This window comes from Maylandia zebra, linkage group LG3 (genome assembly GCF_041146795.1).
Source record: "Maylandia zebra isolate NMK-2024a linkage group LG3, Mzebra_GT3a, whole genome shotgun sequence".
Lineage (NCBI taxonomy): Eukaryota > Metazoa > Chordata > Actinopteri > Cichliformes > Cichlidae > Maylandia > Maylandia zebra.
Window position 1 is genome coordinate 30897085 of NC_135169.1, and position 23753 is coordinate 30920837.

General features: G+C 41.1%; 2 long non-coding RNA genes across 2 annotated transcripts; both read right to left on the bottom strand.

Annotated features, from left to right (window-relative positions):
• Window positions 1-591: 591 nt before the first annotated feature.
• LOC143417066 (uncharacterized) lies at window positions 592-2622 on the bottom strand. The gene is made up of 4 exons (XR_013097278.1): window positions 1785-2622; window positions 1393-1455; window positions 1116-1178; window positions 592-1004 (listed from the first exon to the last, which is right to left on the bottom strand). It is a non-coding gene; the product is annotated as an uncharacterized LOC143417066 (long non-coding RNA).
• Window positions 2623-8020: 5398 nt separating this feature from the next.
• LOC143416469 (uncharacterized) lies at window positions 8021-9025 on the bottom strand. Its single transcript, XR_013096838.1, has 3 exons — window positions 8796-9025; window positions 8303-8551; window positions 8021-8136 (listed from the first exon to the last, which is right to left on the bottom strand). It is a non-coding gene; the product is annotated as an uncharacterized LOC143416469 (long non-coding RNA).
• Window positions 9026-23753: the final 14728 nt, after the last annotated feature.

Sequence of the window (23753 nt, forward strand, 5' to 3'; positions counted from 1 at the left end):
AAGCCAAAAAAAAATATTTTTTTAAGTCATCTAAGTGACTTAGATCATGTTTAACCTGAGTAGCCAAAGACCGCAGGGATCTGAAAATGATGTGCCGGGGAGTTCAGTGTTCTCGCCGGCTCTTGTGAGCCTTGAAACCCCGGCTAGCTATCGAGCTGGTGGGTAACAAAAAGGAGCACTTTTGCCAATATGTGATGTCTTGATAAACAGAGCAGATATTTGAAGTGCACACAGCTACATTCTCAGCTGAAAATATCTTAAAAGTTTATTTTGTAACCCAGAAAGAGTAATAAGAGTAATATTAAAACTAAGTAGCTGCCGCCATTCTTGGAAACTGGAATTGGCTGGGCCGCGCTATGAATTTTGGGATAGGTTGGGCCACGAAGGATACACCCGACCCATCCTTCAAATCTGTTTTAAATGTTAAAAATATAGTTCAGTTTTAGAAGCTTTTATTCAAGTTGAGCAATTCAGATTCAATCTAACTATAAATGCATGAAAATGAATAAAAATATTTAAGATAAAGCAAAAACCCCCAAAACAAAACAAAAAAGAAAAGAAATCAAGAAATACATTCATTACATTCAAATTCACACAGTACTGATCAGATCATTTATTTAAATAATGTAGATTTTTAAACAAATACAGTAAAAGTATGTGTTGCTGCCCATAACAGTACTTTTTAATGTAACACTGCTGACTTAAAGTCGTGCTATCAGCTACTAAAGATCACATATTTCACACTTTGTTCTCACTGATGTTGAAACAGGAAACATTCAGTTAAGTTTTATATACAGAAAGCTTTAAGAATATAAAAACAGCTGACTATATAGAACACAGTATGCTTTATGCTATAAGAGAGTACTAACTCTATATGATATTATGATGTAATATTGTAACTGCACATAAAGCTGAGCATGTCTGATATTTGGGCAGCAGAGGAGCAAGAGTGGCTTCATAAAAAGCTTCTTCTTGGCTTTGCTGCTACAGCTCTCCTCACTGACCTGTAAGACAAGCACAAAGAGACAAAGTGATTTCCAACATGTAAAGATATTATGAGCTGAAGACATTTAATAATGTGAAGAATAAATCAGCCTGCATGGCAGCAGAATTACTGAGAGAGCTTCCTGATGTGACTTCAGAATAAACTGCTGCATCAGCTGCAGGACTTGATGTTCCTGTGAATGAAGAGAAGATCATTGAAAACAATAATATCATTAACCAGGAGGAAACTTGATGTCTCCACTAATGCAAAGATAAAATAGTAGATTTTTAAAAGCTGATGGATTGTGAATACATAAATATAAATATTAAAATAAACAGATTTACATTGTAAGAGCAGATAAACATGATGAACAATATTCAGTGGAGATGATGGCAGACTTTGCTCACCTTTGTTTTTCTTGGCTTTTTCTTTTTTGGGCTGTTTGACCTCAGCATACATCAGACTGTCCTCTAAAAGAGACGTCAGAGCTCAGGACACATTTGTTCAGCACAGATATGATACAAACATGTTGAATACATATGGACTTTAAACTTTTTACAACTACAGTGAAAGAAATCTAAGTAAAAATCATTTGTTGCCTGTGACACTTCAGCTTTGCATGTGTGTGTTTTGTGATTGAGGTCTGGGTCAGAATCTGTGGATGCTGTGATTCAGTAAAGCTGAAACACTGATTAGTAAGTGAATAACTAAACTCCATGTTGACCTATAATTACCTGCAATATAATGATGTGATGACACGTTCAAGTACAAACACTGAATGAGACTGTTGTGACTGTACCTGCAGCTCCCGTCTTCACCTCAGAGTAAACAGCACTCTGCTCTGGTTTATGATGCTTCCCTGTGAAGATGATCGAATCCACAAAAGAAAAACATTTAATATATTTTTAAACTTTTCAAAAACTTTCCAGGCTTTTCTTCTACATTGTATATGTTTTGTATACCCCCCATTATTTCCAAAGTTTTCCAGTTCAATATTAGAGTAAATGACATCTGGGGGTTTATCTGCACCTGAAATGTTCATATTTTAGTTACACAATTGTAAACCAATGACATGGTGCCAGTTTCCTTAAATTAAAAGACTGTTTCATCTCTAGCTGCTCTGTGCTTTTCACATGATGTACTGCACCAGTGTTTCAGTGGCTCACACATGAAAACCAACATGACACATTTTTCAAAGATAAATGAAAAAACAGAAAAACCTTTTACAGAGTTTCATTAGTTGTGTTTAAATCAACAACAGGACTATCAGATATTTTCAGAGCATGAACCCATCATGGTGTTACTGTTTGTGTTGTTCTGATATGAAACAATAACATTTGTGGATTCTTTCAGTCGAGTTAAAGATACAATCAGTTTATAAAATCCTGTTTGTTTCTGATCTTTTGTGCATGTAGTCAGTTGGTTATTTAGATGTTTGTGCAACTAGATTTTAATAAAAACTGAGCACAAACTGAATCTAAGACATGTGAAAGTTAATGGAGATCTGGAAAGACCAGCTGTGGGGAAGACAAGCGTCCTAGGGTCAGCTGCAGGGACAGTAGGGAGACCTCCACCCATTGCTCCACCACCACAAGATGTTCCATGATTAATGGAGCAAAACATCAATGAAGGGTGGCTCCCAGCTGATGACCCTTCAGCTACCATGATGTAACTGTTGGAGGTACACAGTGTTGGGGAGTAATGGAATACATGTACCGCCGTTACGTATTTAAAATACAAAATATGAGTAACTGTATTCCGTTACAGTTACCGTTTAAAAAGGTGGTATTCAGAATACAGTTACTTTGTTGAAATAAATGGATTACACTGCGGTACTTTCCTGTTTCATTTTGTCGCGGGTCAGGACTGATTGGGTTTTGTTTGACAGCTACGTTCTGTTGTTCCAGGCGGCAGCGTTACGGTTGCCATGGTTACAGGGCGACGCTCTCTCTCTCTCTCTCTGCGACTGTGTGTTTCCTGGGCGATCCCACAACTTAGACATTCACATTACTCACACCCTCATTACACATACATATAGGATCTTGGGGGTGGGCACAATACACGGAGTCCAAGTTACCATCAGGGTGTACACCTCACCCCAAGAATCATTGCCCACCTCTCAATTTTAAATACACGTAGACAGGGCTGGACTGGGACAAAAAATCGGCCCGGGCATTTTGACTAGAGACCGGCCCACCAAAAATGTGACGTCATTCAGAAACCGCAAAGGATTCTGGGAACTTGTGGCAAACAGGTACTAGCGCATGCAGGCTTTCAATTGAACTCAGTTACACAGCTATAAAAAGAAACACAAAAAATGGCAAGAAGCTGTTGTATTATTAACTGCAATAGCCGGTGTTGTGCCAAAAAGTGATTTCCGGTATTTGCCAAAAATTGATTGCTCGTATTTAAATTGCTATGAGTAACTTGTTGGGCTATAATATGTGAAACATATGTCAAATGCATCCCTCATGGATGACATAAAGTCATCTCTCCATCTCTCTCTGCTGCTCTTCTGTCTCCTGTCACGGACTTCTCCACTTTTGATGATAAATCAGCCTGGTGCAACATGTAAGGATTGGCACAATTTGTTAAGATTGTGAGGAGTTTGAGAAACTAACCTTAAGCATAAAATACAATTTACTATCAGTAACTTCATAGCACCCGCCCAGCAGTATATAAACGCCGTCATGCTAGCTAGTACGCAGTACCAGTTATTCTAAGCGACTGTAAAAAGTCAGCACAACGAAAACAAACTCCAACTAAACTTGGTTTATATCTGACACAGATAGACAGCAGGTCATAACCTCTTACCTAAAGTTCAGTTCACTTGCCACTATGACCGGCGGCCACCTCGGTCTCTCTTCCTCCTGCCTCCCCTTTCCCTTATCCACCTGCTGGCCTCCGCCACTTGCTGATGTTGCTAAATCTGTGGAAGCTCTGTCATAGCCACCGCCAAACAATTCAGTTATTTTTACACATTTGGCAGCGTCTGCCTGAAGGGCTTGTTTCTTTTTGGCCCTAATTTTTTCTGCACCTCCTTTCCTTTTTTGTTCTCCATTTTCTTTAGTTCGTCTATAAGATTGCTAAACAAGGGGGCGGGTGCATCCGACCTCCTCGGCTGTAATTGGTCCAGCCCAGAGTCGATCATGACCAATTGGCCAATCCAACACCTTTCATTATTTATACCCTTCCAAAAAAAAAATCGATCGGCCCATAAAAACAAAAAATCGCCAGCGGCCCACCGGGCATATGCCCGGTATGCCCGATGGCCAGTCCAGCTATGCACGTAGACATTGAGGGCTAGCAGGAGGAACTATGCGCTTACCTGCTGCTCCTTGGCAGGTAGCTCCATGCCCTCCTGGGTTTTAATTGCACCTTAGAACACACATGCATCAACACTACTATGAGCGGGTGGAGGGAGGTTTGGAGTCTTCTCTCACCCCCATTCTCTGCGGCCTGCTGGAGCGGGGGGGCTAGGAGGAGTTGGCCGTTCGGCTGCGGTCTGGGGTGTGGGGCCTCCCTGCTGCTGCGGAGTCGGGGCGGTCTGCCTCTCCCCACCGCAGGGAAAAGGGTAACACCACCTGGGTCTGGGTGCGGTTCCCCCCTCCAGGGGCAAGGGTACCTAGACCCGGTTTGTAGAGTATGCTTGGGGAGTGTGATCGTGTATACAGCGTCTCTTTATGTCTGTCTCCACGTCGGTTGAGTGTGAAGTGCATATGAGAGCATGAGGGTGGGAATGGATGTGTGTGCCTGTATGTTTGTGTCTATATGTCAGGTTGGGTATCAGACGCCACCTCTCTGGGGACATCTCGGGCCCTCCAAGGTTTGGAGGCCTATCTCCACCCACCACCACTTCCCCTACCGGTGGCGGACTCCCTCAGGTGTCGGTGCGTTGGTTGTTCTTTGTATCTGGGGGTGGGCGTCCGGGTACACACCGGCTCACTCCTTGGCGGCCGCTTATTGGGGCTCGCTCGGGCCATTTCGGAGGTGGGGTGCCCCCGGCCTCTCGGCCTGGGGCTCGGTCACTCAGGCACAGCTGGCTGCCGGCGGAGCTCATGGGCGCGTCACTGCAACTCCCCCTGGCTTCTGCTCCGCGGCTGCTGAATGAGCCCTCATCTGGGACTCTCCTTAGCTCTTACTGGGACAGTGGCGCAGCTGCCCCTCTGTGGGTCTTCCTTGGTCTCTTGTGTTCTGGGGGCCTCTGGATGTCTGGAGTTTTGATCTCCTCCATACCTGCTTGATACCATAAAGGACAGGGCTGTGGCTCCCCACACTCCCTAGCAGATCATTACATGGAGAAACCTTTGGAATGCAAGCATGCTGATCCACACAGGTATGCACACAGGTGTACACATGGGTATTCACAGACGCGGACTACAGCTTTCTTGGCTGCTGCCTCAAAGCACACTGTGCGCTGTCTATCTTGCGTGTTGCACAATATCGTTTATTATTTAGTAACTATTGATATCAATGGCTGGCTAGTTTATTGTGATGGTGCTGTTTTTTTTTCTATTATTATGTTGCTCTTTCTTGTTTGCTGTCTCCTCTGTTTTTTTTCTCCATACAGGTGACCCAGGAGTTTTTTGTTTTTTTGTTTTTTTTTTGTTTGTTTGTTTTTTTCTCTCTTCCCCCCCCTTCTCACCGTCTCTTCTCCCCTTTGGTTTTCTTTCTTTCTCTCCCCCTCTTTCTTTCATTCTTTCCCCCTGTCCTATCCCCCAGTCATGTCTGTCCCGTTTGCAACTAAAAATAAAATAAATTTATAATTATAATAAAGGTCAATCAAATGGACCAATATGGCAAGGCCATGATGATCCACTTGGTAAAATAAATCCGCTTGGCATCTTTCTTGGCCTCAAGATAACAATTCTGATGGCTATAGATCCAAACGGGACAAAAAAAGAAAAGAAAAAAAAAAAAAGAGAGAGAGAGCGCCTTTTCGTTGTTGTTGTTGTGCTAAGCTAACAGGCAGAATGCTACAAGCATAGCTCTAAAGAATGTAGCATCATGGGCAGTGTAGTCCGTGTTGCAGGGAGAATGGACTGCCATACACGTTATGTGTCTGTGAGCGCGAGGAGGGAGAAAAAGGGGAGTAGAAAGGTACAAGTTGTCATCGAGGAAAAACGGGAGCTGGAAGCATGTAAATATAATAATAACCACTTCAGCCAAGAAGAGTGCCTGACGAGCCCAGTTGTAAGTAAGCTATTAAGACTCGACTGTACACCGTGTTCGTGTTTTCCTCCGAAAACAGTAAGTTCCGTTGGAGCAGCCTTTCAACGCCTCTTTCTGTCTCTCGCAAGAAAAGTTGACCCAGACAACAAAGTAAAGCTATTTTTCGGCTACGAGCCGACAGGGACCCCGCCGTATTAGTCAGAGGTCCCTTTACTACAGTTCGGAGTCGCGCACCTTCAGTAATAGTAATAAATCACACAGCAATAGTACATTCACGTTGTTGTAAAAAGCATGATAATATATTAAGTAATCCAAAGTATTCAGAATACGTTACTGTCATTGAGTAACGTAACGGAATACGTTACAGAATACATTTTGGGGCATGTATTCTGTATTCTGTAATGGAATACATTTTAAAAGTAACCTTCCCAACACTGGAGGTGCAACAGGTAACAATGTGTAGCAGGTAACTTCCTGCCTGTGCTTCCTTCAAGGTCCCTGAATGGTTGACCCAGGGTTTGATGTTTTGGTTTCTCTGGTTTTCTATTTTTGATCATTCTTAGTTTCATAGTTCTGTATTTTGTATTGTTGACATTCTCGTTTTCTCGTATGATGATATGTTTACATTACAGTTATCTGTCTATTTGGTTAATGAGAGGTTGTTTATCCCCTTGTGTTCTCACTCTGTTCTTTCTCTCTGGTCTCCATGTTTTGTTTACTGTCTGCGTCAAGCTCGTGTGTCTTACTCCAGGTCTCAGTGTCACTCATTTCCTGTTTTATTTTGGACTCTGTTCTCGTCTGTATCGTGGGTCTAGTTTTACATCCTCCATAGTCATTCTGTTAACCTCTTTTCCATTAGTAACTACTCAGGTCAGGTCACCATGGTTTTCAGGGTTTTCCATCAGGTCATAGTTCCTGTTACCAGGTACTTTTTCAGTATTTACTCAGCCGGAGTTCCAGGCGACCCGAGGCGATCCCAAAATGTGACGTCAACAGCCTGCATCCCACTGATTGACTGCTCAGTGGCGTCACTCAATGACTTATGAGAGTATTACATTGATGAAAATCAAAACAGCCATTTTTGAAACCCAGCAATGAGGAAAACAGCTACAAAAGCAACACCGTGGTCCCAGAGTGTGACGAAAATTCACAGACTGAGCAGCAGGTATATCATCGCCTCAACGTCCACCTTCATTGTAGTGTGTTTGACGCATCCTAATTACGTCACAGGATGCTCAGCCACGTTGCTATTAGGACGACCACACACATTAGGTGGTACTTGACTGTAATAGAAAACCAGTCAATACGATTCGAATAGTTGTGAGTTGATCCAAGTAGGTACTAATGCAGGGGTGGCAATTCCAGGCCCCGAGGGCCGGTGTCCTGCAGGTTTTAGATCTCACCTTGGGTCAACACACCTGAATCACATTATTAGTTTGTTACCTCTGGAGAACTTCAGGACATGTTGAGGACCTAATTTTTAAATCAGCTGTGTTGGTTCAAGGACACATCTAAAACCTGCAGGGACACCGGTCCTCGAAGCCTGGAGTTGTCCACCAATGTACTAATGGAAAAGGGGCATTAGTTATCACTGTGTTCCCACCTGTTTCCCATCATCTCATTATATTGTGTTTTATAGACTGTCTCAATCTTCCTTTACTGTCACATCCTTCATCAAAGTTTGTTTTAATAAGATTTGTAGAAATTTGTTTTCCTAGTTTTTTTTATTTGGATAATTTTCTAAGTTCTGTGATAAAGTTGTGTTTTAGTTTACTAACCGTGACAGATACTCAATGAAATGTCAATATCAATACTAATACTAATAATAACAATAATAATAACAGAAAAGAGGCTCTTACACTTGGACTGTCTGCAGCGATACAACAAGAGCAGGAGAATAATAATGAGAGAGACTCCACAAACCAGTCCAACAATCAACCACACAGGAGATGAAGAGCTGTCAGCTCCTGACACAGTTACTGTAACAACAAATAGCAATTAATTATTAATAAATTAGAATTTTATAAAAAAAAAATACTTTTATAAAATGGAGCCGAGTGACTTTGAGACTTAAATCAGACAATATAACGTTCCTTCTCAGTCATTGGTTTATAAAAATCCATCAGATGTTTTGATCCTGCTCACCTTTAACTGACATCCAGCTCTGTGCTGACTCTCTTCCTGAGTACTGACACTTGTAGAAACCTTCATCAGACTTTGACACTGCAGAGATCTTCAGCTCCCCTCGGGGATCATTTTGAATAAGTTTGTCATTGTGATAGAAAAACACATTGGAAAGTATTTTTTGTGTTCTCAAACTGCAGCTCAGACTAACAGAAGCTCCCTCAGTCACAGGATGAACAGGACTCACCAGGATAGGACCATTACCATCATCTGTGACACAATCACACACAATTGTTTCAGTCACATCAGCTGGTGCACACTTTTAGAAAGAGCTGACAAACAATAATAAGAACAGATTGTACAAATGTTTTTCATCATGAAGATCTGATCTTGTGTATTTAAAAACTGCTATTTTTCTCCAGATAAAATGACTTCACATACAGCAAAGCTGGGACAAAAGTTCATGTGACGTCTAAATCATTCAGATCCAAGAAGTAAATGTATAATAACATACTCTGTACAGTGATGTTGACTGCACTGCTGAACTCTCCTGATCCAGACTCACACCAGTACACTGCAGTATCTGACTTTGATGTGTTGATGTCACATGTGGATCCAGTCATTCTCCTACAGTCAGAGAGTCGGCCGTCCTCAGAGAACTTCCTCACTCTCCACTCAGTGAAGTTTCCCTCACAGGTCAGTGAGACAGAGTCAGAGGTGAAGTGTTGCACTCTGTCAGGACTCACTGTGAGAGACTCTGCTGAATGAACATCTGGAAACAACATGCAGTGAAGACACAAAGCTCACAGATGTTAGGATCAACATATCACAGTGGAAATATACGTTTGACTTTTGTTTGGTTCACAAGAGTCCTGATAGTTATGCAGCCAGATTTACAGACTTTCAAATCATCAGCATGAAGATTAAAAATCCTCAAACTGACCTGCAGACCAAACAAACTTTGGTTGACTGTGATCAGTGTGATACTCTGGGTCTCCTCTTCCAGCTCTGCACACATATCCTGCTGTGTGTGTCTGTCCATGAATGATGTAGGAGTCCTGTGCAGTCCCACTGCCATCAGGTAGCAGCTCATAACTGGAGGATTTCTCTGATAGATCAGGAACAGCTTTATACCAGTAGAAGCTCCATCCTGCAGACGGATGTTCAACCTCACAGTTCAGAGTTACTGAGGCTCCAGGACTCAGCCATGATGGAGACACAGTGAGGACAGGACGGGGTTCATCTGTTCAACAAAGATTTTCTCTCAATCTTTCGTCTCTTAACTCTGAATTCAATGTCACTAAAATGTTGACTCACAAATATTTATGATGAACTTTAAGAGTGAGACTATCTAAACATGTCAAATATCTCAACATGTACTAATAAAAACATATTTTTACAAACTGTTTCTATTTCCAGGTTAAATGAACTATGACTCTACTTACTGTCAGAAACTGTCAGTGTGACTGAATCACTCCACTCTGTTGTTTCATGCTGTGAACTTTTCATTCTGCCCTTACAGCGATAGTTTCCACTGTTGGATGATGAAGCAGATCTAATCCTGTATTCATTTTGATTTGGAGCTTTTATCATGCTGTTTGTTTCCCACTCATAATCCCACTCAGTGTCTCCTCCGTGGATCTCACATCGGACAGTGATCGTCTCTCCTCTGTATATCTCAGACCAGTTTGGATACAGAGTCACAACAGGTCTGTTTGAGGCTGTTACTGTTCAAGAAAGTACAATAAAAACACATGAATGTCAAAAATGTTAATGCCTTTTGTTCTTCATCTTCCTCCTTAATCAGGAATTTATCTGACCTCATGTTAAACTGACCAGTTTTCCCAATCCTGACTGACTGGCTGTCCTCTGTGTAGTAAACTGGGTTTCCTCTTCCTCCTCTGCACCTGTAGAGTCCTTCCTGTGAGACACTGATTTGTCCATTTGAGTGGAAAACTGCATCTTGTGTGGTCAGGGCTTCAGAGGATTTCTCATCTCTGTACCAGTAGTATTTCCATCCAGATGATGATGATGGGTTCACAGAGCAGGTCAGGGTCACACTGCCCCCTACTGGAACAGCTGTGTTATCAGCTCTCAGTTTGGCCTTTGGTTTATCTGCAGTTCAGTTTAGAAAAAGAACAAAAGTCAATGACTGAATCAAACCAGTTGAAATAACTTGGTGGAAATATGGAAATAATAAATATCACATAACTTTAATGGTGAAGCTGCAACAAACTGTACAACTGTCACACAAACACAACACTAATCTTTCATATTTAATTTGCTGCATTTCTAAGTTAAAAACACACATGAGGAACAATCAGAGGATTTAATGTTTCTTAGTGGATGTGGTGGAGCAGCTGAGACAGATCCAGCATTTGTTCTGCATTTCATCTTTCATGTATTAGAGCTGCACAGCAGAGAAGTTACTCTCATATGTTTTGTTCTCTTCACTGTGAATAAAAAGCTGCTGTTCAGGTTTTTGTTGTTGGAATAAAAACTAAACATTTTACTGACCAACATGAAAGACAGTTATAAAGCTGTAAGAAAGAAGAAGTGCTTTTTCCTTATTTAGATACTCTGGATGAAAGATCTTACATGATACAGTCAGTGTGATGATATCACTCCACTCTGAGAAGAAATAGTCCCTTCTGCCCCGGCAGCTGTATCCTCCACTGTCAGACTCAGTAGCTCTGATGATTCTGTATTCATTGGATGTTGGAGGTGTGTTTAACTTGGCTGCTCTCCATTCATACGTCCACTGAGCTCCTTCACCTCCCTGAATCTCACATCTGACAGTGACTGTCTCACCGCTGTATATCTGAGTCCAGGATGGCTGCAGGGTCACAGTGGGCTTACTGGGAACTGTTCACAGAAAAATATCCAGTTAGAGACAAATAGAAACATAAAAATTCAGATGTTTAAAACATGAGAGTAACATGAGTGGAAAAAAAATCAACCTCAAACAGGCTACAGGGTTAAACCACACCTCGGGCCAGTCTGACCACTGATAACTGTTTTCATCACGGCCACATCCCACTTAGTAAAATAGCTACAATCAGCACAAAGACAGTCAAAACCAGGCCAGAGGCAGGACTGTTTCATCAGGATGTACTGAGATATTTTCAAACACCCTGACCTGTAGCTGGTTTTTGATAGCATACTGTGCTACATGAAGAACTGTATAGACCAGCTGCACAGTAGCACAGAGGAAATAGCTCCACAGGGTTATACAGGTCACCCAGAGGATAGTCGGCCATCCTTTGCCCTCACTTGAAGACCTGCACAGCTCCCGCAGTCTCAGGAACACGAAGAAAATCCTTCAGGATCCATCTCACCCAGGTCATGCACTGTTTGAACGTCTACCTTCAGGCAGACATTTCAGAGCCATAAAGACAAAAACTAACAAACTAAGGAACAGCTTTGATCCCTCAGCCATCACCATGCTGAACACTGAACAATCAGATCCAACACAACTCTCATATACAGTGTTTACATTGTTACAGCACAGTCTCATGTTTACACCTGCAGGTACGGCTGGTGTTTACATCAACACTGTAACAAAGAAACATTTGTTTTGTTGTTTGTTATTAAAACAAAATCTGAAACTTTTCACTGCAAGATCTCATTTTTCTCCTCAATTTGAGGTTTTGTAGCTAAAACACATTTTTTAAAGGTCTGAATTGTTTTGTTGATGTTTTTTGGAGAGCACATTCTCTGTGAGGGTGAGTCCTTAATCTCACAATTTTGGACTTAAATCAAAAACAAAGTTGAATAAATGTTTCTATTTTCCCACCTCTCCAAGTAATCTTAATGAGCAGAAAACTTATCTGAGGGTTAATAAACTCACAGCTATTAGATAAAGTTGTTAGCACACATTACATAATGACCTCTTAGTGTTGTAGAAATAAAATAATTAAACTCACGAGTTTCTGTAACAGTGACGTCACTGCTGTGCTCTGTGTAGTAAACTGGATCTCCTCTCCCTCCTCTGCAGTGGTACAGACCTCCTTGTGAGACACTAATAACTCTGTTTGCTTCATTTCCTCTCATGAGCTGAGCTTTAGAAGAGACTGAATCACGTCTGAACCAGTCAAACTTCCAGCCAGCAGAGCCCTCCACAGAGCAGCTCAGTGTCACACTGCCCCCTGCTGGTATGACTGAACTTTGTGCTGTCAGTGTGGCTCTGGGTTTACTTGCTGTTGAAGAAACAAAACCATTAAAAAAATTAAATCATCATAAAGAATACATTTCTTACAGCACTAATCACACTTTAAACATTCACAGAGTAATTAAAAAAAATTAGTTTCCCTGCATGTGACACATTAGACTGTCTAACAAACTAAAGATTTCACTGATTTATCATCCTCTTATCAAACTGTCATCTCTGTACATTCCTCTTTAAACTGCTGATATTTTAAGAGCCTCCATGGTGTCTCTCCTTTCTGTTTCAACAGTGAGAAAAACTGTTGTCCTGAGCTGCCTGCAGACAGCTGGATCATTGTTGGAGTTTTCCTGTTAAGACAGATGTAAACATGAAAACATGAAATGTCAGCATGAATCATGGTCCAACTCACATGAAACTGTCAGTCTGAAGGCATCACTCCATCCTGTTAAGAGATAGTCACTGCTACCCCGACATCTGTAGTCTCCACTGTGGGACACTGAAACTCTGCTGATCCTGTATTCACTGGATGTTGGAGGGCTGTTTGTGTTGGGTGCTGTCCATTCATATTTCCACACCTTTCCTTCACCTCCCTGAATCTCACATCTGAGAGTGATTGTCTCACCAGTGAATATCTGAGACCAGCTGTGCTGCAGTTTCACAGCAGCCCAAACTTTCCCTAACAAACAAATAAATACAAATATTAAACTGAAAAAAATCATAAATCAATTGTTACTTCAGTTTAATCATGATGTTTCGTTTTATTTCACAGCAAAATTTCTCCCTCACATTGTTTCTGAATTGTAACTGCAGCACTGTCCTCTGTGGAGAAAACTGGATCTCCTCTCCCTCCTCTGCAGTAATAGATGCCTCCTTCTGAAATACTGATCGTGTGCTCTGATGTTCCAGCTCCTATTTTCTGACCTCCAGAAAACTGTGAATCACGTCTGAACCAGTCAAACTTCCAGCCAGCAGAGCCCTCCACAGAGCAGCTCAGTGTCACACTGCCCCCTGCTGGTATGACTGAACTTTGTGCTGTCAGTGTGACTCTGGGTTTACTTGCTGTTGATGTTACAGGAAAGACAAACATCAGACTGTCAGTTGCTTCAGGAAAAACTTTGTTATATAACAAATAAAGATTTCAACATAAAAACTCAATAGTAATTTAAAAAAATCCAATTTATTTTTATTAATTTACAATTTATGTATTTTTTTAATTCAGTAAGTGCTTAATAGGTCACGACCCTGGATGATGGGTTAAGAAGATGGATGGAGTTCAATAATAGATCTCAGGTTTCTCAGGTAGGTCGGTCCCTGATCTCAGTGTGATCATCACACTTGATGCAAACAGGCACAAACAGCACAAGAAAAAAAAGTGACTTCAAAGCAAATTTGATGAGAATCAACAACTGGCAGCAGCACACATGAGGACAGCACAGGTATCTCAGCTAACTGTTAGCCAGCTAGAGAGCCAGGAGCTAACGCTGGATGTATATAACATGATGAAAACTTTATCAGAGTGAATCAAGAATCAGGTGAGACTGTTTTTATGCTCTGTCACCAAACTGTACTCCTAAATGCAGAGACAGGTGAACTATACACTGTTAGCTGATCTGAGGCCAGTTGATTGTGGTCGCTCTTATTATCAGATTTTTTGTTAATCTGTTTTTTATTTAAATGTTTGTTTTAAGGATCATGATCACATAAATATATATGCATAAAGATGCATAACCAGTGCACAGTCAGCAGCATTTATCAGTCATAATTCACACAGATGTTTTTCATACTGTATGCTATCCCCGACCCCAACCAGGGCTGTGATGTGATAACAGAACTCTTCTCTGTTGATGATCAGCCTTTTCTTTTTTCAGCATCTGTATTTTCCATCGTCAGACAGCAGCTCTGCTCATTCTGTATTTATTGATCATGTTTGTTCCACAACTTCAAATAAATTATAAAAACAAAATAATTGTGTCATAATTCTGAGCTGCAGTGGTGGAAACTACACATGTGCAGGTACTGAAGAAACTGAGATCATCACATCTGTGTTTAATGTTTGTTACGATTTTCTCTGATTTTGTTACTAAACTAAAACAAAGAACAATATGACTCAATGAAATGTGTCCAACTTACATGATACAGTCAGTGTGAAGATGTCACTGCAGACTGAAAGACTCATGGTGCAGCAGCTGTATCCTCCACTGTCAGACTCAGTAGCTCTGCTGATTCTGTATTCAGATGTTCGAGGTCTGATTAATGTGCCATCTCTCCATACAAACAGCGACTGACTTCCTTCACATCTGACAGTGACTGTCTCACTGCTGTATATCTGAGGCCAGGATGGTTCGAGGATCACGGTGGGCTTATTGGGAACTGTTCACATAAACACATCAAGTTAGAGATTGATGGAAGCATCAAGTCATTTTGAAGCTGAACTGATTTTTATTGCTGCTGTTAAGAGTCAAAAGATTTACTGCATCCTGGTGACATTTGGACTTGAAAATAATAAGATGTGTTTTCATGAAACAAATTAAAGCAGTTAATTAATATTCTGAGTAAAACCACAGAGTGACTGCACAGACCTGCAGGATTTAACTCACTCACTGTTTATAAACCCATTTAGTATTTTAAATAAAACGATGCACAAACAGAGAAACAGGGTGTGATTTAAAATGGTGCATGAAATACAAAATATCAGATTAAAATTATACATATTATATGAATGTGAAGAAAACAAAGAACCATTTCTCACCTTCAGCATTAACGTAGAAGAGAGAACCGAGCACTAAAGTAAAGATTAAACATCATCAGGATCAAACTGACAGAAAATCAAACTCAAAATGAACAAAAGTGTTTTTAAAGATTAATTTTCACATGACACAGTTACTGCTCATCAAAATATTTCTGTGCATAAAACACTATGAATATATGAACTTGTACACAACAGTGAGTCAAGTGCAACAAGCAGCGATGTATCCAACACGATACTCCAGACTAAACTGAACCAAGGAACCAGCCAACATTTGTCTGTAACTTTCATAAACATCACAAATATGCTTTGTTCAAACTCTCACATAAACACTTCAAACCAGTGATACACTCTAATTCTCACACATGAGAAACACTTTCATTAATCAGTGCCATTCAAACAATGTCACAAATGTACTTACACAATAACCCCGTCATGCAGAGAAAAGAGTGCCCCATCCTCACATCCAGCCCTGCTGCACTCTGATCCTCAGCTGATCTCAAACACTTTGACTTTACATCAATAATAAAAAGAGAAGCTGCATTTAATACAGATAAGACCAGAGTGTTTCTTCTGACTGTGGCCTCTCTGTGCTTCCTTTCCTTTTATACAAACCTCAAACAGCTCCTGTAGCTTTGACCACAGCAGTTGTGTGACGTGTTCACATTTCCTGTCCACTGCAAACATGCAGGCTTGCTTCTTGTGTTTGCTTCTTACCTTCTGTTGTTTCAGGTCAGGTGACATATTTTACCAGCTCATAATTATGTTTTATTCTCAGAGACTTTTATGTGATTTGTGCAGTGTGCTGTGGATCATCATAATGTTGGAATATTTTATCTCGAGTCATCTTATCAGCAAATGTTTCTGAACATCCACAGACATTTATTGTGCGATACATGAATGCTGTCTTCCCAAAATGTGTTGTTTTCAGTTTCTGGCCACCACACTCACTCACTCTCCAGGATTATGGACAGACAATGATCTCCAAATATTTATTTGGTTTCATCTGCTTCCAATATCATATCAAATATCACTCATACGAAGGTGACAGTGTTCACATTTTGAACAGAAAATACTGACGGTTTGAAAGAGGAGTGAAAAAGTACGTCTATGTCCACTGTGAATGACCAGAGGTGGAGCCTTATGGCATCAGCTGTCAGTCACCTACAATGTAGTTTTGAGATCCCTTCCTTGTGCCACAACCCCTCCATGGTACTTTCCTCAGGTGACCTCAGTAGGTTACATGATGGGGGGAGGAAAGGTCTCACAGTGTTCTTACCCCAAATCTCTGGTGATAATTTTTGAATAAGACAGAAGTTGGAAATTCTGAGTTACCAGTCGAAAAGTTTTTTTGTGGAACTAAACTCACATTTACTGCTTGGAAAGTCTGAGCAGACACACAGACTGTGAGTTAGCAATCCAAGATGGCAGCACTGAACCTAAAACAACAGTCAAACTGTAAACTTTTATTTGTGCTGCCACTCTTTTGTATTTTTGAATCACTAAATAAGCCAAACACAGAGCACTGATTAGCTTTGATTCATGAATGTGTTTTTTAACTCCAAAAACTTATAGGTCTATAATGACCCACACCTTTTTTCACAGCTTGGCTCATGTGATGTCGTGATTAATTGTGGGTCTTTGACCCACTTAAAGTAAAACCCTCACTAAGGTTAAAATACCTGAGACTCTTTACTGTTTTATTTTTAGAAGTCAAAGAGCCTCTTAGATGAGAGGTGACACGTCTTCCAGAAATGTAAAGAAGTTTAGTCACTTTCCTTCCAAACTTCTTAGACCACCATGAGCTGGATGACTGAGAACCTACACAGACATTAAACCAGAAATAGAAAGGTGGCACATAGATACAGTAGTTCATACTGTTGCCTCACAGGAAGAAAGTTTCCTGTTAGAATCCACCAGCTGGACTTTTTGTGTGAAGTTTGCATGTTCTCCCTCCACCTGTCTGGGTTCTCTCCAAAGTCATATATTATTATGTTAACTGGTGATTCAGGTGATTGCCTGCAGGTGTGAATGTGAACATGAATGGTTGTCTGTCTCTCCATAACCTGTCTAGTTGGACCTCATCTGTCACACTATGAAAGCTACTATAGGCTCCGCCCACATTAGAGTCCAAAAGGACAGCAGAGCAGTAAATGCTTTAAGGTGTGGTAACTTTGTGATTGGCTAATCCCCTCCATATGAGCATAAGGTGTACCTCAGTTTCTCACTTCTCATTCTCAATATACAGTCTATAATATTAGTAATAGTTAAAGCCTGCAAACACAGCATCTATCCTTATTCTGTCAAACACTTTCTTACAAAGATAACCTTTGATTAAGGTTTGTTGCAGTATCATCTACACACACTCACAAACATGTTGATATCGAAGTGTTTTAGATTGTTGAACAGCAGGTGTGTTTCTCCTTCCCTCCACTTTTCTGTGGGAAAGGTAAAATACATTAAGATGTTACTTCATGTTTTTATGTTATTTGCAGTTTATATGTTAACATAAGTGCAAAAGTTTCAGTACATATCAATATGTTATGAGGCTTGAAGACAGCAAGTCTCTGTGATACTGCAGAGTCCAGCAGACAGTTTGGAGTCAAACACTGACGTCATCATCACAGGTGTAGGAACCATTTCTGTAACAGCAGCCAAACAGACACATTAGCATCAGTAAGTATAGATGATTTACTGGCTCCTCTGCTGGTTACAAAGCAGTGATTATACTTTGGAGTTTTGTGTTATACTGTGAGGAACTGACATGTTTGGAAGTTGCAGTAAGAAGAAAACATGTCTGTATATGATGTTGTGGACAGAGAGAGTGATGGATGATTTTATTTATTTCAGAGATAAATGAACATTTACAGCACGTCCATGCAGAGACTCTTAAAGACATGAGCGTGAGAAACAAGCTTTTCACCGTTTCTCTTGATGCCCACATGCTTTATTTATTCTTTAGTCCAGCATGTGTCATCACCACAATAAAGCTACTTTTAACCTCTTTTCACACATTGTCATACCTGCACATTTCCACTGTGCTGTGTTGACTTTAAAGAAGACAAACATTAGACTTCAGGCTGAAACCACAGGCTGCATTTCCTCTTTTCTTGGAGGCCCAGACAGAAATTTTGTGGTGTCTGATTTTCAGCAGATAAAAATAAACCTACAACAGTCTTTTCCACACATGCAGTCATCACAGTCTGCTCAGAGAAACAAAGAACAAACGGGGAGGGGGTGACCTGAACCACTAGACTCATATGTACTATCATCTACAGGTTGAGTCATCTGCCAATTAATAGTACTCTGAAACTTCCTTAGTCCCACCCCAACCCAAACCCCTGAATTCATTTTAAATGAAACTCAGACTTTCAGCTTTCAGCAAATGTGAGAAACTAAAGCATATTTTAACACAGTCCCAACAGTGGTGGTCTCACAGGGGCTTCATCGAGCTCTCCATCTGTGGAGGGTACTCCGTCCTGGAGGAGGGCCAAGGGATGGGTCCCATGACTGCCAGTTAGTCCTCACAGATGACTCCCCAACAGGTTGGTGTACAGTCCATGAAGGCTCTCGGCTCAACAGCTGTTAGATCAGTCATTGGGTGTCTCAGACATAAATGCTGGAGCTTCAAGTTGTTATCCTGGCACTCAAGCAAGTTCTGTTGTGTCTGCAGGGGCACCATGTCATCGTCAGAACAGACAGGGCAGAAGACAACCTTTTTCTTTTTATATAGAGAGTCAACATTTTTCTATCTGTTCATCTCCCTGCAGAACGATGTCCCTCCCCTTGCATGTGACAACCTGGCAAATGCTTTTCCCTTCCCTCTATATTTCCTCCTCCAGTCATTCCTTTGCAAGGTCCAGACCGAGGAGGTGGGGTTGATCCTGGTGGCCCCACTTTGGCCCCACATGGCCTGGTTTCCAGCTGTCCCACTACACCTGTCCAGGACTCCCTTTTCTGAAGGTCCTCCTGTCCCAGGTGAAGGGGGTCACCGTTCCATCTTTTCCCAGTAGGACCCAGTAGCGCTAGGGGTGTTTTGCCGGAAACCAAAAAGAACATAAATGGGAAAATAAATGACAACTGGCCAGCTTACTTGATACAGTCTGACGTACAGATTCCAGGGCACCATGTCATTGTCATAACAGACACAGGGAAGGAACGTATTTACAAGACAGGACATGTATGGAAACACGGAGCCAGGACGTGCAGGGTGAACATACACTGGTGGCGCACTTGATCTCAGGGGGAGGGATAATAGTGTTAGTGGTGTTTTACCATAAACCGAAAAGAACACAAACGGGAAAATAAACGAGAACTGGAGAGCTTACTTGATACAGTCTGACATATAGACACTGGGGAAGTTATTAGAGGCCAGACTTAAAAGGCACAGAGGGAGACTGAGAGGTGAGGTGCTGGGACGTGAATTGAATCTCTGTATAGACTCGGAGAAGATGATCTCCACAAGCTCCGGTAGGTGGGTGAGCAGTTACACAGACACCCCTGAAAAGGACAATACTCCGACACGAGACAACCGTTGTGCAGCTCCTTAAGAACGCTTCTGATGAAAGCGTCTGACGAGTGTGCCAGAGGCTCAGTGAATTGCTGCCCCACCTACCTGCAGTGATGGGAATAACGGTGTTACAAGTAACGGTGTTACTAACAAGGTTACTTTTTTCAGATTAATGAGTAATCTAACTAATTGCTATTTCTATCGTTACAACATCGTTACCGTTACAAACCGTTACGCAACGGCATGTGGTGGGGTTGCGTTACTTTTTGTCAACAGACGGTTGAAGCTGTGTTCAGCTTACCACATCCTATATCAGTTGCACAGAAGTAGCTATCTACGTAAGTCATCTGGGTGCTACGGCTTTAAGTAACTGCGCGTGCTCCTGTGGACGGCAATCACTTTCTGGAAGATGACCACTTTTTGGCACAACACCTGGAGCTTAGGGGGCAAAACAATCGCATGAGTGCTGCTGTTCGACTGAGGAAGAATACAGGGAGTGCAGAATTATTAGGCAAATGAGTATTTTGTCCACATCATCCTCTTCATGCATGTTGTCTTACTCCAAGCTGTATAGGATCAAAAGCCTACTACCAATTAAGCATATTAGGTGATGTGCATCGCTGTAATGAGAAGGGGTGTGGTCTAATGACATCAACACCCTATATCAGGTGTGCATAATTATTAGGCAATGTCCTTTCCTTTGGCAAAATGGGTCAAAAGAAGGACTTGACAGGCTCAGAAAAGTCAAAAATAGTGAGATATCTTGCAGAGGGATGCAGCAGTCTCAAAATTGCAAAGCTTCTGAAGCGTGATCATCGAACATTTAAAATAGTCAACAGGGTCGCAAGAAGCGTGTGGAAAAACCAAGGCGCAAAATAACTGCCCATGAACTGAGAAAAGTCAAGCGTGCAGCTGCCAAGATGCCACTTGCCACCAGTTTGGCCATATTTCAGAGCTGCAACATCACTGGAGTGCCCAAAAGCACAAGGTGTGCAATACTCAGAGACATGGCCGAGGTAAGAAAGGCTGAAAGACGACCACCACTGAACAAGACACACAAGCTGAAACGTCAAGACTGGGCCAAGAAATATCTCAGACTGGTTTTTCTAAGGTTTTATGGACTGATGAAATGAGAGTGAGTCTTGATGGGCCAGATGGATGGGCCCGTGGCTGGATTGGTAAAGGGCAGAGCGCTCCAGTCCGACTCAGACGCCAGCAAGGTGGAGGTGGAGTACTGGTTTGGGCTGGTATCATCAAAGATGAGCTTGTGGGGCCTTTTCGGGTTGAGGATGGAGTCAAGCTCAACTCCCAGTCCTACTGCCAGTTTCTGGAAGACACCTTCTTCAAGCAGTGGTACAGGAAGAAGTCTGCATCCTTCAAGAAAAACATGATTTTCATGCAGGACAATGCTCCATCACACGCGTCCAAGTACTCCACAGCGTGGCTGGCAAGAAAGGGTATAAAAGAAGAAAAACTAATGACATGGCCTCCTTGTTCACCTGATCTGAACCCCATTGAGAACCTGTGGTCCATCATATAAAATCTGCCAGGTGGATTAATGAGCTCTGTCGGTACACAGGCAATGCTGGTTGCTGGACTGGAAAGTGGTGATCCTCCGGCCCAACAGTTACAAACATCTCCCACTGGGGACCTGGACAAGGTTGCAGGCCTGGTTGCCCTGTGCCATCTCTGTGCTTTGTCACAGCATGTCTTGCAAATCTGGTCGTTCAGGAAGACAGACGAGATTTTTGTGAGCTTCCACTGTGGAATTCTGGGCAGACCCCTGTCTAAGTCACAATTGTTCCACAGGGTTGTGGAGGCCATTCAGCAGGCATATGCCTCTTCAGATGCTGATCTTGGTTCTTTGGACACAGTTACACCTACATTTACAACACACAGAGATTTATTTTTCTTCTGCAACATGTTGTGATGTAAATAATAGACTCTGAAGTCAAAGTCTTTTTCCTTTATCATCACAACTCTGGGAAATATTTAACACTCAGACAAGCAGACTAATGCATTGCAATAAAAAATAACTGAATTGCGCCCTCTGTTGAATACCAGCTCTAAACACAACCCAGTGTTTATATTGGAGAGGTGTTTTTGTATGAGAAAGGTGGAGAATGACAAGGATCTGACTGTCTGAAGTTACACAAAGAAAAATATATTCAGATCTGGTTTTGTGGGTAGAGAGAGTGACAGATTCTCTTGAGATTTCTTAATTCAAATATACATACACTTTTGCAGTGAAATGCTGCAAAGAGAATACATTCAGAGAATACACATATAACCAGGGACAGGGACCCTAGAAACAGTACAACAGTAAATTATTTCATTTTTCTTTTTAACAGAAATTATTAACTTATGCCCATAAATGTAAAAGAGAGATCTATATATGCATGCAGCTAAATTTGTGCAGGTCCACCACGACAAACAGTCACGTGTTAGAGAGCACAGCAGTGAGAACCTTGTGCGCTGTCCATGGTGCTGAAATTTTAAGGTAAATAAATTTAATATTTCACTATTTCTAGACGTGTGTAATAATGCAAGATTTGATATTAATCTGATTTCAAGTAAAATACAAGACTGATACCAGTGCCAATACTTTTTAATAATTAAGCTCCATCATCAGATTGCTAATTCTGACTGAATTTTCATGACCTTTAAGTGTTTTCTTTTTTCCTTTGGATTATTAATTAGTTCAAACCTGGGACAGAAATAAAGACAATAATCTAGCACATCTAATAGTATTTTAACTACAGTAATCAGACAGTATCTTTTTCACATTTAGCACAACAGGGTAATTATATTGAATCAAATCTGAGCCATACTATGTTTGGTATATTTGTTTCAATTCCTGTAATTGTTTTCATTTAAATGTTTCAGTTAGATAAATGTATATATCAAGGGTTTAGCATAATTGCGACTTTAGGAGTTGGCTAAAGTAAGAATGAGCCATTTCCACTATAAATTAAAGTAATATAACTGAATTATCACTATTACCACAGTTATCTACATAGATATTCTTTACTTACTGGGTTGCTGGACGGTCCTGGTTAGCTGAGCACGTTTGCTTACTTGTTTTACTGGCACTGCTGAGTCAGTGACAGTAAAACATAAAACACAAGAGAGGAGAAGCAAACTGAGGCTGCTCTGTGACACCTGAAAGCAGCAGCATTTACACAGACAGCCAGGTTGCCTCTTTGATGAAACTGCAGCGGTGCACACAGGAGAACAGAAACTGAAGCATCAAGCTCATTACACTCGTATTGATCAACATCGATACAAATGTTGGTATCAAAATGATCAATATTTGGATCGATACGCCCATGATTACTATTTATTGGAGTCCAATAAAACTTTATTAATGAAACTGTATTTTTAAACTTTGTTAATGTAAATGCTTTGATCACTATGACATCCATCCAGGGCCTGATTATTTTCATGATAGGGTCCAAAGTCAATATCATTCCTCTGTTCTGTCTGTTCTTCAGTCATATCAACATCTTCTCATTCCTTACAATAAATTATAAATGGATTAATGTCTCCCTCTATTGGCCACCAGCTGTAAGCACAGTCCAGTGATTGGACTTGGAAGCTGTGTTCAGAGTTTGACATGGGAAATATGGGACAAGGAGCTATAACTTTATATCCACACTGACACTTAAAGCCTGTCACAGGACCGACCTTGAGTACTGATGTCTCTCTGATGTGGAGAATAGATGACTTCAAATGTTCTGTTCGCAAGATTTCGGGTAGCAGTGAAGTGGAAACAGAATAACTAAATGAACATATCATAAATAATGATAAGAACAGCTGTTAGGAAGCTGGAGTTCATGGAGGAAACCCACACAGATGCAAACTCCACACAGAATCACCTCCACCTGTGATTCAAGAACAGTACAGCACATATGGAGCACACACACAGAAAATGATATCATTAATATGAAAATGAATTTGCCTCTAAAAAGTAAAATATGAGAACTTAAATTAAACAATAAATTTGATGGTTCTTTCATAATAAATGAGCAGATCATAAATCAACAAT